The sequence below is a fragment of the Balaenoptera borealis genome, assembly GCF_965194805.1.
Source record: "Balaenoptera borealis genome assembly, chromosome: 17".
Classification (NCBI taxonomy): Eukaryota; Metazoa; Chordata; class Mammalia; order Artiodactyla; family Balaenopteridae; genus Balaenoptera; species Balaenoptera borealis.
In genome coordinates this window covers 71409888-71420997 of record NC_138876.1, presented here as the reverse complement: position 1 = coordinate 71420997, position 11110 = coordinate 71409888, and the positions used below count along the sequence as shown (strand labels likewise).

Genomic DNA, 11110 nt, shown 5'->3' with positions numbered 1-11110 from the left:
TCAATTATTTCCCTCATAGTTCTCATACCCCCTGAATTTCCTTCCTTCCTTCTTCCCTTCATTCTCTTGTTGACAGTGTGTCTCCCCCACTAGAAGGCAAGCATCATGAGAGCAGGACTTGTTCTCTTCAGTGCCCAGAACAGTGCCTGGCATGGAATTGGTGCTCAGTCAATGTGTGAAGGCAGGAAGGCAAGGCAGGCATGCAGGAAATGAGGGAAGAAGGGAGGGACAGAGGGGGGCAGGGAGGGAAGAAACCATCCACAGAAATGGATTCATGTCCCTACTCATCTTTGCCTTGCATCCTATTGAGATTTTAAAGACTGCTGTGGATTACTTCCACCGAGATATCTGCCCTGATGCCCTCAGCTCACCTAATTCTTAACCTGGTCCTAAATTCTTCTACAGTCTGGCTACTCCCCGCCACACATCCCACAAAACTGCATGATCACTTGCACATGCTGTTCCCTGTGCCAGGAATATCATCCCTTTGTTACACCTTTATGTGCCAGATAAACACCCACTCATTCTTCACAACTAAAGGTGGCAATTTAGTGATATATAACAAAATGTTAAATACACACCCCTTTTGACCCATCAATCCACTTTTGTAAATGGACCCTTGGGTCTTCTCACACAGGGCAAATGTCACCTCTTCTGCGAAGTTCTCTCTGAACTCTGAAGCAGGCCCCTGGCTCCCCTGTGACCCCGTAGCACACAGAGCACCCCTTTCATATATCACGTATCCTGCAGTGTATAACTGTCATTTACAAGTTGTTCTCCTGATACTGAACCTGAGCTCTTTACGAAACTTAACATTCTTGTGAGTAGACAGACAAAAATGTAAGTAAGAGAGCAAATAAATGCATAAACACATACTTTCAGATAAGGGCTGAAAATAAAAAGGATAATGCAATCTCCAAGGAAAGAATGAGAATCTCCCTTTTCTAACTTATTGTGCACTTACTGTGTGTGTATTATGACTGTCATGTTTTAAAATGTAAATTCTCCTCTAAGGGTCTGTACTGTGTATGCATTTTGATATACTATGGGATGTTGCAGGCATCTGGGTCCTGTCTGCCCAAGTATGCTGTAAGATTATAACAGCAGAAACCATATCCTGTACATCTTTTGCCTGCCCCATGTCATCTAACATAGCAGGATTTCATTACCCCCTGGTTGATTAGTCATAAAAGTAACTTAAAGCACAGGTGCTACTGATGAGTCTGAAGCATCACCTTTGAATTAAATGTTCAAACACATGGAGACAGATGAACCCCAAAGTGGAATGTTCACCTAACAGAGATCTGTGCCTGGCCCCTGACCAGTTCAGATTAAAAAAAACAAAAACAAAAAAACCCTCTAAGCCTATAGATCAGTATAATTCTAACAGGTAACCTGAATTTATTGTCTTTAAAGTGAATTTGTGACTTATGAGAATCTTTATTTTGAAAGAGTATAGAAACTCATAGGAAGCGAATCATGCGCAGCCTCTAATTTCTATACCCTCTACTTTCTGTTTTATAGCAGCCTCATAAGAGAATAATTGCTATCATTAGAAGTATGCTTGTAAAAGAAAACAATAATGCTTATTTAGAAATTCCTTCAGAATGCCAGGGAATGTTGCAGGAAATCGATATTACTAAATGAGTAAGATTTGGGGTATCTTTTGCAGTAACAAATCTAAAATACCTATTTAAGAGAAAAATTACTTTCTCAGTCTTAACCTATAATATTCATACAAAAACATGCAGTAATTGTTCTTATAATTATTTTCCTGTTTGGCTTTTCTCTTTTGGTTTTCTAATGGGCAAACAATGTAGTCAATGAAGAAAAAGGAAATTCTTTTTAGAACAAATAGGAGGGTAAAGAGAGGCTCTATATTGTTTGTACATTTAAGATGGGAACATTTCCTACATGAGGAAGAGAGTAGATGTGAGCTAGTTTTCAATGGAAAAACATCACAGTGACTGAAATGTTTACTTTTTATTGTTGTTACGCACACCAAACTCCACAGGGTTCTTTTGTTGTTTAAAAATGAGGTTATCAAAATTGTTACGATGATAATTTTCTCCAAATTGAACTATAGATTCAACACAATGACAATTATGATCCCATAAGAATTTTTAGTGAAAATTGACAAGCTTATTCTAAAACATATATGAAAATGCCAAGGACTTAGGAGATCCAAGACCTTCTTGAAGAAGGAGGAGGAGTGCGAGGAGAAGGAGGGGAAGGGGGAGGGGGAGGAGGAAGAGAAAGAGAATCATACATGTAGTTAATAAAAATGAATAGGCATTAGGAGTTTGGGATTAACATACACACACTACTGTATAGCACAGGGAACTATACTCAATATTTTGTAATAACCTCTAAGGGAAAATAATCTGAAAAAGAATATATATATATCTCTGAATCACTTTGCTGTACACCTGAAACTAACACAACATTGTAAATCAACTATACTTCAATTTTAAAAAAATGAATAGGCAAGTCACAGATTGGGAAAAATCATCACCATATATATTATTATCATATCACCATATATATATTATTACTACCAGATGGGCAAAATTTTTTAATCTGTTTAAAAAACATTTAAAAATTAATAAATATTTTCAAGAATGTGGCTCATTGGAAACTCTTATACACTGCTGACAGAAGTATAAATTTCCAACGACAGTTGATTCTCATTTGTTGCAGTAGTTATATTCTATAAACTTGCCACAAACATTGAATTAGCAAATATTGAACCACTGCTCCTAGGAAAAATAAAGGGTTACTTCCCTGCTAGTAGTCTCTAGTCACAATATTTTTGTCAACCAATCAACACATAACCTGGTTTTATGTGTATTTCTATTCAAAGACACCTTATTTAACATATACTGTTGATTCATTAGTATTGAACTCACAGCCAACAGTACTGTAACTCATACCTAAAGGAAACATCCAACACACATCTCTGTAAGGCACATCCTGCAGACAGTTCCTACTATGTGACTCTGCTCTTTTGGTCATAGCTGATTGGATCATTTGTGGACACCTGACTGAAGCTGGGCCAATCAGAATCTACCCCTCAAGAATTTAAACTGAGAGCCATAGTGCAGAAGCATTGGCAGCTGTAATATTAATGGCCAATTCTCAAGTGAAGTTTGAGCTGTAGAGGTTCCCAGAACTGCCCTGCTTAGCCCCCCTTCCTGAATACTAGTTTTTCAGGTTTTCCTAGAATTCCATGAGGTTTCTTCTCCGGAATCTATGTTCCACAAGTTGTAACTAAGACAGTCATTTATTCATTCAACAAAATTTTCAAGCATTTACTACACACCAGGCACATAGTTGGAAACTTAGAGGGTGGACCCAGATGTCAAAACAACTAACTACACAAATAAGTATATAGTTACTGGCTGTGAAAAGTGCCACAGCAGAAAAGCATGGGTGCTCTTAGGGAATTACTTTTGTCACAAATGAGATAATGTATGTAAAGCACTTAGCACAAGCCTTGGCTCCTAATAGGCTCTCGGTATACTATATTCTTTGGCCAAATTCTCTCTAAATAATTGTTCTGGCACAATGTCTTCCTGGGTGAGGCTGGCCCATATCCTGCCAAACTGTTCTAATTGGCTGCTAGTTTACTCCTTGCCTTTACTTTCTGATGCCAAAGTATTAGTCCCAAAATATCACTTTGATTATACTGCCTGGTTGTATACCATGCCAAAGAGTTTGGACTCTTTCCTGTAAGCCAGCTGTGAGGTCTCAGATGGGAGAAATGTAGGTAAGCAGGATTCTTGGTCACCTGTCTCCCTACTCCAAAGAAAACAAAAATGCTGCTACTACAGAGGGAAAAAGGGAAGGACTGCGTGTCAAGCAGGCCACTGCTGCGCTCGTTATTTCTACTGAGTTGATTAAGTTATCCAGTTGTCCAAATAAGTATTGACCAAGAGGGAGGTGAGGAGGGAAGGAGAGAGCAGCTCTGAGGTAGGCCCTTCCTCCTTCGGCACTGGAGAGAGGGCTTTGACTGCTCAGAACAAACTGCTACAGGGATGGTCAGTTCAATAGAAAAAGTTCAGCCACCTGCTCTGCCTTCCGCCCCAGAGCCCCAGTGGATATCTGGGTGCCAGAGACATTCTCTTTGAGGGGTCCCACCAGGTGCTACTCTGCCATCTCTTCTCTCCTCCTCCTTCTCCTTCTTTGCTTTATTCTCCCATTCTAAAGCATTTTGTGGCATTTAATATGGCTACACAAGATAACAGTCAAATGTAGGAGGACCTAGCTTGTTTACAATAGGACTTACAGCTTCAGGAAATAGGGTTTATTCCTGGAAAGGATAATTAAGACATAAGAGCTTTATTTTATGAATCATACCATCCTGTGTGGAAGCAAAGTGTACCTTATGAAAAAATCATTACTGTTCATAAAACCAAAGCCAAATCTGCTCCTAAAAGAGTAGTGAGTTTGATGGAATGCACTCCTCTCTCCAGGGAAATGCTATGATACCCATTAAATGGCAACTTTGAAATGACCTGAGACTTAGAAAAATTGCTTATAAACTAGCACTTAAATGTAAACTCCTTGATTGTCAGCTTTTCTTCTCCCTTCAATTCTTAAATATAAGTTAAAAGAGATCCTCAGAGAAAGTTCAGCAGATAGGGCAGAATGAAAGCAACGTTTTCTACCTCCACAGTGGCTTCTGTCAACGCAATCACTTCAATAGGAGTTGGGCTCCTCTCGCCCTGAGTCCAGGAATTTCTGCTTTCTTCCTTACCACGAAGCAGGATTCTGGCAGGGACAGAGGCCACCTGTCCGTGGGATTAGTGGGTTTGGATCCCAGCTACCTGGCCTGCCTCCCTCCCATCACTGACCCTTAAATTCTAGCATCGCTTTCTCAGGAGGACAAATGGAAAGGAGCTAATTTAGAGATTCTCAAAGATGTTTTCTGGGGATGATAGTTTCAAAAGCCATTGTGCAAAAGCTCTGGGGGCCTGAGAGAATAAAGTAGAAGCACTTTAGAAAGGATGAATGCTATTCGGAACAGGCTTTAGAATAAACCCATATCTTTAAAACTGAGGGCAAGAACCACTCACTTAACAAACACTTAACTGAGCCAGGAACTCCACTTGGAGCTACGTATTCAAAGATTAATATCAGGTAGTATTTGCCCTTAAGGAACTCAGAGTCTAATAGAAAGACAACCACTTTAAATACTTCCAGGAACAATACACATTTATGCAATATTGAAAAGTATATTTGCTGTTTTGATGCCCAACATCAATTCCCCCTTCTGATATCAGCACCCAATTTTGCCTCCCTCACTGGATGCAATCTGGGTGGAATAACTCAGTCATCGTATTCTGCCCAAGACCCAAACTAAGTCAACTGGACACCAACCACTGAGAATTATATAAAGGTGCCATAGAAATACAGGGAAGGATTCATAACTCTGCCAGGAAAGATCAGGGAGGACCTCTTGAAGTAAGTGATGGTAGGTTTGAGTCATGATAGCCAATTAAGAGTTAGAGGAACAGGGTCAAAAATAAAGACATTCTAGGAGCATTATATGTAAAAGAAAAGAGACATAGCAAACAAAAGACACACAAAAAAGAACAGCACATTTGGAGACCAGACAGGAGCCAGGTATGACTGGAGTAGAGGTTGAATAGGCATGTAAATTTTATTCCGATAAAAAGTTTGAAAACAATATTGGTGTTCAGGCCTCACCCCACACCTACTGAGTCAGAATCTTTGGGACTGGGACCAGGCATTGGCCTTATATAAAAGTTCCCCAGATAATTCTCACTGTAGTTGGAAAACCAGCACTCCAGGAAATAGAAGGCAAACACCTTACCTGCATAGCAAACCCTTCACGGTCAGGTCCCAGACTTCACTTTCTATTTATTTTTCCATCTCTTGTCCCTCTGACTTTTTTGTGCCAAAAATACTAAACTTCTTGCAGATCTTCAAGCATACCATGCCTCCTTGACCATTTTACATGGGCTCATCCTTCCAGCAGGGTTACCTTCTTCCTGGCTGGACATCTGAAAAGTTGTCATTCTTCATGGCCCAGCTGGAGGTCTACCTTCCCCAGAGAGCATCCTCTGACTCCACGGCAGGTAGAGGACTTTCTTGCCCCACATTCCCCAGCACCTTCTCCCTCTGGTCCAGTGGAGTGACCATCTTACTGTTTTACAACAGTTTTCTTTTTTTTTTCTAACATCTTTATTGGAGTATAATTGCTTTACAATGGTGTGTTAGTTTCTGCTTTATAACAAAGTGAATCAACTATACATATACATATATCCCCATATCTCCTCCCTCTTGCATCTCCCTCCCACCCTCCCCATCCCATCCCTCTAGGTGGACACAAAGCACCGAGCTGATCTCCCTGTGCTATGTGGCTGCTTCCCACTAGCTATCTATTTTACATTTGGTAGTGTATATATGTCCATGCTACTCTCTCACTTCGTCCCAGCTTACCCTTCCCCTTCCCCATGTCCTCAAGTACATTCTCTACGTCTGCGTCTTTATTCCTGTCCTGCCCCTAGGTTCTTCAGAACCATTTTTTTTGGTTTTTTAAAATATTCCACATGTATGTGTTAGCATATGGTATTTGTTTTTCTCTTTCTGACTTACTTCACTCTGTATGACAGACTCTAGGTCCATCCACCTCACTACAAATAACTCAATTCCGTTTCTTCTTATGGCTGAGTAATATTGCATTGTATATATATGGCACATCTTCTTTATCCATTCATCTGTCAATGGACACTTAGGTTGCTTCCATGTCTGGGCTATTGTAAACAGAGCTGCAATGAACATTGTGGTACATGACTCTTTTTGAATTATGGTTTTCTCAGGGTATATGCCCAGTAGTGGGATTGCTGGGTCATATGGTAGTTCTATTTTTCGTTTTTTAAGGAACCTCCACACTGTTCTCCATAGTGGCTGTATCAATTTACATTGTCACCAGCAGTGCAAGAGGGTTCCCTTTTCTCCACACCCTCTCCAGCATTATTGTTTCTAGATTTTTTGATGATGGCCATTCTGACAAGTGTGAGGTGATACCTCATTGTAGTTTTGATTTGGATTTCTCTAATGATTACTGACGTGGAGCATCCTTTCATGAGTTTGTTGGCAATCTGTATATCTTCTTTGGAGAAATGTCTATTTAGGTCTTCTGCCCATTTTTGGATTGGTTTGGTTGTTTTTTTGATATTGAGCTGCATGAGCTGCCTGCATATTATGGAGATTAATCCTTTGTCAGTTGTTTCATTTGCAAATATTTTCTCCCATTCTGAGGGTTGGCTTTTCGTCTTGTTTATGGTTTCCTTTTCTGTGCAAAAGCTTTTAAGTTTCATTAGGTCCCATTTGTTTATTTTTGTTTTTATTTCCATTTCTCTGGGAGGTAGGTCAAAAAGGATCTTGCTGTGATGTATGTCATAGAGTGTACTGCCTAAGTTTTCCTCTAAGAGTTTTATAGTGTATGGCCTTACATTTAGGTCTTTCATCCATTTTAAGTTTATTTTTGTGTATGGTGTTAGGGAGTGTTCTAATTTCATCTTTTACATGTAGCTGTCCAGTTTTCCAAGCACCACTTATTGAAGAGGCTGTCTTTTCTCCATTGTATATTCTTGCCTCCTTTATCAAAGATAAGGTGACCATATGTGTGTGGGGTTATCTCTGGGCTTTCCATCCTGTTCCATTGATCTCTATTTTTGTTTCTGTGCCAGTACCATACTGTCTTGATTACTGTAGCTTTGTAGTATAGTCTGAAGTCTAGGAGCCTGATTCCTCCAGCTCCATTTTTCTTTCTCAAGATTGCTTTGGCTATTCAGGGTCTTTTGTGTTTCCATACAAATTAGGAAATTTTTTGTTCTAGTTCTGTGAAAAAATGCCAGTAGTAGTTTGATAGGGATTGCACTGAATCTGTAGATTGCTTTGGGTAGTATAGTCATTTTCACAATATTGATTCTTCCAATTCAAGAACATGGTACATCTCTCCATCTGTTTGTATCATCTTTAATTTCTTTCATCAGTGTCTTAGTATTTTCTGCATACAGGTCTTTTGTCTCCTTAGATAGGTTTATTCCTAGGTATTTTATTCTTTTTGTTGCAGTGGTAAATGGGAGTGTTTCCTTAATTTCTCTTTCAGATTTTTCATCATTAGTGTATAGGAATGCAAGAGATTTCTGTGCATTAATTTTATATCCTGCTACTTTACCAGATTCACTGCTTAGCTCTAGTAGTTTTCTGGTAGCACCTTTGGGATTCTCTATGTATAGTATCATGTCGTCTGCAAACAGTGATGGTTTTAAGTCTTCTTTTCCAATTTGGATTCCTTTTATTTCTTTTTCTTCTCTGATTGCTGTGGCTAACACTTCCAAAACTATGTTGGATAATAGTGGTGAGAGTGGGCAACCTTGTCTTGTTCCTGATCTTAGTGGAAATTATTTCAGTTTTTCACCACTGAGAACAATGTTGGCTGTGGGTTTGTCATATATGGCCTTTATTATGTTGAGGTAAGTTCCCTCTATGCCTACTTTTTGGAGAGTTTTTATCATTAATGGGTGTTGAATTTTGTCAAAAGCTTTTTATGCATCTATTGAGATGATCATATGGTTTTTATCCTTCAATTTATTAATATGGTCTATCACATTGATTAATCTGTGTATATTGAAGAATCCTTGCATTCCTGGGAACCTCACTTGATCATGGTGTATGATCCTTTTAATGTGTTGTTGGATTCTGTTTGCTAGTATTTTGCTGAGGATTTTTGCATCTATGTTCATCAGTGATATTGGTCTGTAGTTTTCTTTTTTTGTAACATCTTTGTCTGGTTTTGGTATCAGGGTGATGGTGGCCTTGTAGAACGAGTTTGGGAGTGTTCCTATTTTGGAAGAGTTTGAGAAGGATAGGTGTTAGCTCTTCTCTAAATGTTTGATAGAATTCGCCTGGGAATCCATCTGGTCCTGGGCTTTTGTCTGTTGGAAGATTTTTAATCACAGTCTCAATTTCAGTGCTTGTGATTCATCTGTTTATATTTTCTATTTCTTCCTGGTTCAGTCTCAGGAGGTTGTGCTTTTCTAAGAATCTGTCCATTTCTTCCAGGTTGTCCATTTTATTAGCATATAGTTGCTTGTAGTAATCTCTCATGATCCTTTGTATTTCTGCAGTGTCAGTTGTTACTTCTCCTTTTTCATTTCTAATTCTATTGATTTGAGTCGTCTCCCTTTTTTTCTTCATGAGTCTGGCTAGTGGTTTATCAATTTTGTTTATCTTCTCAAAGAACCAGCTTTTAGTTTTATTGATCTTAGCTATTGTTTCCTTCATTTCTTTTTCATTTATTTCTGATCTGATCTTTATGATTTCTTTCCTCTGCTCACTTTGGGGGTTTTCTGTTCTTCTTTCTCTAATTGCTTTACATGTAAGGTTAGGTTGTTTATTTGAGATGTTTCTTGTTTCTTGAGGTAGGATTGTATTGCTGTAAACTTCCCTCTTAGAACTGCTTTTGCTGCATCCCATAGGTTTTGGGTCATCGTGTTTTCATTGTCATTTGTTTCTAGGTATTTTTTGATTTCCTCTTTGATTTCTTCAGGGATCTCTTGGTTATTAAGTAGTGTATTGTTTAGCCTCCATGTGTTTGTATTTTTTACAGATCTTTTCCTGTAATTGATATCTAGTCTCATAGCATTGTGGTCGGAAAAGATACTTGATACAATTTCAATTTTCTTAAATTTACCAAGGCTTGATTTGTGACCCAAGATATGATCTATTCTGGAGAATGTTCCATGAGCACTTGAGAAGAAAGTGTATTCTGTTGTTTTTGGATGGAATGTCCTATAAATATCAATTAAGTCCATCTTGTTTAATGTATCATTTAAAGCTTGTGTTTCCTTATTTATTTTCATTTTGGATGATCTGTCCATTGGTGAAAGTGGGGTGTTAATGTCCCCTACTATGATTGTGTTACTGTCGATTTCCCCTTTTATGGCTGTTAGCATTTGCCTTATGTATTGAGGTGCTCCTATGTTGGGTGCATAAATATTTACAATTGTTACATCTTCTTCTTGGATTGATCCCTTGATCATTATGTAGTGTCCTTGTCTCTTCTAATACTCTTTATTTTAAAGTTTATTTTGTCTGATATGATACTTGCTACTCCAGCTTTCTTTTGATTTCCATTTGCATGGAATATCTTTTTCCATCCCCTCACTTTCAGTCTGTATGTGTCCCTAGGTCTGAAGTGGGTCTCTTGTAGACAGCATATATACGGGTCTTGTTTTTGTATCCATTCAGCCAGTCTATGTCTTTTGGTTGGAGCATTTAATCCATTTACATTTAAGGTAATTATCGATATGTATGTTCCTATTACCATTTTCTTAATTGTTTTGGGTTTGTTATTGCAGGTCTTTTCCTTATCTTGTGTTTCCTGCCTAGAGAAGTTCCTTTAGCATCTGTTGTAAAGCTGGTTTCATGGTGCTGAATTCTCTTAACTTTTGCTTGTCTGTAAAGGTTTTAGTTTCTCTGTCAATCTGAATGAGATCCTTGCTGGGTAGAGTAATCTTGGTTGTAGGTTTTTCCCTTTCATCACTTTAAATATGTCCTGCCACTCCCTTCTGGCTTGCAGAGTTTCTGCTGAAAGATCAGCTGTTAACCTTATGGGGATTCCCTTGTATGTTATTTGTTGCTTTTCCCTTGTTGCTTTTAATATTTTTTCTTTGATTTAATTTTTGATAGTTTGATTAATATGTGTCTTGGCGTGTTTCTCCTTGGGTTTATCCTGTATGGGACTCTCTGTGCTTCCTGGATTTGATTGACTATTTCCTTTCCCATATTAGGCAAGTTTTCAACTATAATCTCTTCAAATATTTTCTCAGTCCCTTTCTTTTTCTCTTCTTCTTCTGGGAACCCTATAATTCTAATGTTGGTGCATTTAATGTTGTCCCAGAGGTCTCTGAGATTGTCCTCAATTCTTTTCATTCTTTTTTCTTTATTCTGCTCTGTGGTAGTTATTTCCATTATTTTATCTTCCAGGTCACTTATCCGTTCTTCTGCCTCAGTTATTCTGCTATTGATTCCTTCTTGAGAATGTTTAATTTCATTTATTGTGTTGTTCATC

At 38.4% G+C, this 11110-nt stretch overlaps 1 protein-coding gene and 1 long non-coding RNA gene across 6 annotated transcripts in view; both read right to left on the bottom strand.

Annotated features, from left to right (window-relative positions):
* The window catches only part of LOC309615376, a 515886-nt gene that overhangs the window by 389689 nt on the left and 115087 nt on the right, over positions 1–11110 (bottom strand). The window lies entirely within an intron of this gene.
* The window catches only part of CRH (corticotropin releasing hormone), a 435535-nt gene that overhangs the window by 341773 nt on the left and 82652 nt on the right, over positions 1–11110 (bottom strand). The window lies entirely within an intron of this gene.